Source organism: Lutra lutra, chromosome 4, assembly GCF_902655055.1.
Source record: "Lutra lutra chromosome 4, mLutLut1.2, whole genome shotgun sequence".
Classification (NCBI taxonomy): Eukaryota; Metazoa; Chordata; class Mammalia; order Carnivora; family Mustelidae; genus Lutra; species Lutra lutra.
Window position 1 is genome coordinate 86,217,794 of NC_062281.1, and position 5,876 is coordinate 86,223,669.

Here is a 5,876-nt window from a genome sequence, read left to right on the forward strand (position 1 = left end):
ATTTTCTAAAAGTCAAGGTGATCTATGTTCTTTTATACCATAGTTTGGTTTCTGAATAATTTATGGTCTTCTCAAACCAATGAAGAAGTTAATAACAACAGTGTTTCTTTGAAGAACGTTTTTATTTCTTGTATTGCTATTTAAGTGACTAATATATGTATAAACCAGGTAAAATTACATAGTTAATGCATTAACACATTTTTAAAAAGTTAGTGTAATTAAAAATCCTAGTTGTGTTATCAAAAGACCTAGGTCTTCCCTCAACTTTCCTAGGAGCTAGAAAATTACCTCTATAAGTTTTCTAGACTCTAAAATTTTGAGTCTAGAAATTTGGTCTAACTCACAACATTATGAAGATCAGCTGTGCCCAGTGTGATAGTATTTTTAATGACAAAAAAAATGCAGAGTATACAAAAAATATTGGAAAGGGTAGAATTTCTGGAGACAAATAATAGTTTTAATGGTTCTTTGTCCCTCATGCTGTACTACACAACATTTTTCTGCTATAGATATCAACCACATTCTCCATGAATTATAAAAATAACATGTATTTTTATTTCATTTTATGTGAAGTTAGCTGGATGGTTGTAGCTCAGATAGTTGGTTCAGTTTTTCTAGGCTCTGTTAATTTGACCGGTTTATAGGAAATACAAAATGGGATGTCCATATGACAATACTACCTAAGAACAAAATTAATGCATGTATATTAGGAATGAATTTTATAAACATGCTTCCTTTTATGTTCTCTTTGCCCAAGAAAGCACTGTAAGGAGCAAAATGTTATTCATTGCCCTGCTCAAACTAATCTGTTACAATTTTATAAAGAATCAGTCCCAAATTTCTATGCTGATTGTTCTAGAAAAATCTGTTTCTTTCAGTGAGTCCCTGATTGCCAGCAGTTACACTCCTTTTTGAATCCAACTTTATATAGTCCTTAATAAGATGAAATTAGTAACCTCTCACAGAATTAACATTCTGTCTCAAACTTGTTCTCCCAAAGCAACTTCACTAGGTGTATTTTCTACCTCCTGCTTTAACCAAAGATACACTTTTTAACTTTGCCAAAACAAACTATGGACCACTACTTTTTCCATTTTCCTTAACAGTAAAATTTATAAGCTTCTAGTCAGGTTTCCAAAGGAGAAGATGTATAATCTGAATAGATCTCTCTTAAAACCACCACTTCAGTGATTGACAACCTTCCTAAATGAAATTACCCATTGCAGGTCGTTTCACTAGTGAATTCTGACAGAAACGTTTCAATAATGATACCAGTTCTCTACAATCTACCCCCAAAATAACAAGCAAACCCTTCCTAAGTCATTCTGTGAAGTCAGTATTACTCCAATAACAAAACTGGATGGCAACATGAAAAAATAAATAAATAAATAAAACTACAAACCAAGATGTTTCATGAAAACAGATATAAAACCTACAACAAGTAATTAGTAAATAAAACTCAACCCTGTAGGAAAACAACTATACACCTTGAACAAGTAGAATGGATTCCAGATATATAAGGCTGTATCAACACTTTAAAATTAATTATTATAATCCATCACAAGATGTTAGACATGAAAAATTGTCTTGATACAGAATAATTACTTGAAAAATACAATACCAATAATGATTAAAAAAACAAAACTACCAACTAGACAAAGAGGGAAAAGAAATCAAGTTGATCTAAATTAAAACCAATGCCCTATTTAGTGGTGAGAAACCAGATACTTTCCGCCTAAGATCATCAACAAGACAAGGCTATCTCCTTTCACTACCCTTACTAAGCATTGTGTTGGAAGTCCCTGCTAACATGGTAAGAAAAAAAAGTACATAAAAGGTACGCAAGATGAGAAGAAAAAATAAAGGGTAAATGCAAGCCCAGAAGAAGCTACTCAGTGTCTTAGGGCATTAGGGAATTGCAAATTAAAACAACAAGGTACCAATGCACATCTAGAATGATTAAAGCCCAAAACACTGACAAGACCAAAATACTGATGAGAATGTGGAGCAACAGAAATTCTCATTCGTTGCTTGCATGAAAGAGAATGGTCTGACTGCTTACATGTAGAATACAGTTTGGAATTTATTTTTCATCACAGTCTTATCCCATGATCCAACAGCTACTCTTCTAAATATTTAGTCACATGAGTTGAAAACTTCTGTTCACACAAAAGCTGCACATAAAGGTTCTATCACTTCCTTCATTATTGTAAAATGTGGGAAACAATGAAAATGTCATACAATAGGTGAACAGATAAATTGGTACTTCCTAAGAACAGAAAATTATTCACCAATAAAAAGAAACAAACTATCAAGTTTTGAAAAAACAGGGAGAAACCCTCAATATTTACTACGGAGAAGCCTGTCCACAAAGACTACATACAGTATCCTTCCAACTAAATGACATTCTGAAAAGACAAATATATGGAGATAGTAAAAAGATAATTGGTTGCTGGGGATTAGAGATAAGAGTGAAAGAAGTAGACAGAGCACAGGAAATTACAGGGCAGTGAAATATTCTGTAGCACATTGTAATGAACTATATACATGATACCATGCATTTATCAAAACTTCCAGAATATACAACACAAAGAGTGAACTCTAACATAAACTATTTACCTCAGGAAATGATAGCATATCTGTGAAAAAGATTCAGTTTTAACAAAGGTATCACACTAATGCAGTGAATTACTAACATGGGAAACTAAAGGAAACTATATGTGGGGGAAAATTATATATATCAAATTCGCAGTTTCTGCTTCATTTTTCTATAACCCAAAACTAGTCTAAAATATAACCTATTAATTAAAAAAAAAAACCTAATTTCCAGTCCCAGTTCCACATGGCATTTCTTGCCAAGTTATAGCAAATGAAAACACTAAACAGACTGAAAAAGCAGTAACTCTTCATGGCTCTCTAAGAGAAGACAGAACACATGGCGAAAAATCAACTGCCTCCAACACTGGACAGACAAACTCAGGAAGACATGGGCGTTATGACTTACCTCAGTAGAGACTCTAGCAGAAATCACCACTGAAGGAGAACTAGGGTAGGAAACCCAAAGTGTAGTCACTCACTTCCTACAGGCTCAACACAACTCTGAGAGTTAAAAACTCCCAGGGAGAGGAGACCTAAAATGCCCCTCACCAGATACTCCTCCAAGAGCTTGACAAGGTATCCTCAATAAGTAATGGAAAAAACCTCCCCCACTTGTATTTTGGGCAGGGCCGGGGAAAATTTGAAGTTGGTAAATGTACATAATTATTCAGGATGAAATGCTTGGTATTTTGGAAGTTATTATACTATTTCTTCTACTTTAGTGAATGTTTGAAATTTTCCACAGTAATAAAAACAATGATAGAAAGCTTAAAAATAATTGAAAAGAAAGAGCCCAGGACCTGACGGATTCCCTGGGGAATTCTACCAAACTTTCAAAGAAGAAATAACACCTATTATCTTGAAGCTGTTTCAAAAAATTGAAGCAGGGGCACCTGGGTGGCTCAGTGCTTAAGCCTCTGCCTTCAGCTCAGGTCATGATCTCAGGGTCCTGGGATCGAGTCCCACATCAGGCTCTCTGCTCTGCAGGGAGCCTGCTTCCTCCTCCTCCTCTCTCTCTCTCACTCTGCCCACTTGTGATCTCTCTCTGTCAAATAAATAAAATCTTTAAAAAAAAATTCTCCTACACAAAAAATTGAAGCAGAAGGAAAACGTCCAGACTCTTTTTATGAAGCCAGCATTACCCTGATCCCCAAACCAGGCAAAGATCCTACCAAAAAGGAGAATTTTAGGCCAATATCACTGATGAATATGGATGCTAAGATTCTAAACAAGATTCTAGCAAACAGGATCCAACAGCACATTAAAAAGATTGTCCACCATGACCAGGTGGGATTCATCCCTGGGTTACAAGGATGGTTCAACATTCGCAAATCAATCAAAGTGATAGAAAAAAATCAATAAGAGAAGAGAGAAGAACCACATGGTCCTCACAATTGATGCAGAAAAAGCATTTAACAAAATCCAGCATCCGGTCCTGATTAAAATGCTTCAAAGTATAGGGATAGAGGGAACATTCCTGAACGTCATAAAATCTATCTATGAAAGACCCACAGCAAATATCATCCTCAATGGGAAAAAGCTTGCAGCCTTCCCGTTGAGATCAGGAACACGACAAGGATGCCCACTCTCACCACTCTTGTTCAACATAAGTATTAGAAGTCCTAGCAACAGCAATCAGACAACAAAGACATATAAAAGGTATCCAAGTTGGCAAGGAAGAAGTCAAACTCTCTCTCTTCACAGATGACATGATTCTTTATATGGAAAACCCAAAAGACTCCACCCCCAAACTACTAGAACTCATACAGCAATTCAGTAACGTGGCAGGAAACAAAGTCAATGTACAGAAATCAGTGGCTTTCTTATACACTAACAATGGAAATACAGAAAGGGAAATTAGAGAATCGATTCCATTTACTATAGCACCAAAAACCATAAGGTACCTGGGAATCAACCTAACCAAAGGGGTAAAGGATCTGTACCCGAGGAACTACAGAACACTCATGAAAGAAATTGAAGAAGACACAAAAAGATGGAAGACCATTCCATGCTCTTGGATCGGAAGAATAAACATTGTTAAAATGTCTATACTGCCTAGAGCAATCTATACTTTTAATGCCATTCCGATCAAAATTCCACCGGTATTCTTCAAAGAGCTGGAGCAAATAATCCAAAAATTTGTATGGAACCAGAAGAGACCCCGACTCGCTAAGGAAATGTTGAAAAACAAAAATAAACCTGGGGGCATCGTGTTACCTGATTTCAAGCTTTCCTACAAAGCTGTGATCACCAAGACAGCATGGTACTGGCATAAAAACAGACACATAGACCAGTGGAACAGAGTAGAGAGCCCAGATATGGACCCTCAACTCTATGGTCAGTTCATCTGGGGTTTTTTATGTGTGGTTTTTCACTCTGCTTATAAGGATCCTAAGTATTCCATGAAAGGGCAGTTTTAGTCTGTGATGGAGCAACAGTCACAAGAGATCTCTACTATACCACCAGGGCAGCTCTTCTTCCCTCTGTTTTAAAAATAGGGTGAGACTTCATATAAAGAAAAATATGCATAAGGGAGAAATGTTTGAATTCTGCTAGTCTGGTCTATACCTTTCTCTAGCCTAATAGTTAAGAACGCAGCGGACTGCAACTGAAGCCAAGATTTGAATGTAAAAAAAATGAAACTGTAAGGATATCAGAATAAATCATAATCAAAATTCATTTATAATCTTGGGGGGGGGTGTTTCTAACTATGACTCAAAATTCTCTATTCATGATAGAAAAGATATATTTCTCATAATAAAAAAAGACTGATAAACCCAAATGTATAAAAACCTTATTTTATGCATGGCAAAAACTACAACTAGCAAAGTAAAAGTCAAATAACACAATAGGAAGAATATCTGATACTCCTCTCATATAAAAAGAATACTTCCCTAAAGTATATAAATTGCTCTTGAAATCAGAAAAAGAATGACAAAAAAACCAACATGGGCAATAAATATGAAGTGTTATAAAAAAAGGACACAAATACCCTTTATATATATGAAAAATATGCCACGTCAATCGTGAGAAATACAAAGTAATACTGCACACCAGAAATAGTGACTGAAATCTAAATATTCGATTAAACACATTAGGGTAAAGGCATTCTCACAAACTGCTAATGGAAGTACAAAATCATAACACCCTTATCAAGGGGACTTTGGCAATGTTTTTCAAAATTACAAGTGCATTTTTCCTCTAAGCTAGTAATCTCACTTCTGGGAATTATTTCTACAGTTATACATTAACACATATGAAATTCAATTAACAAACAT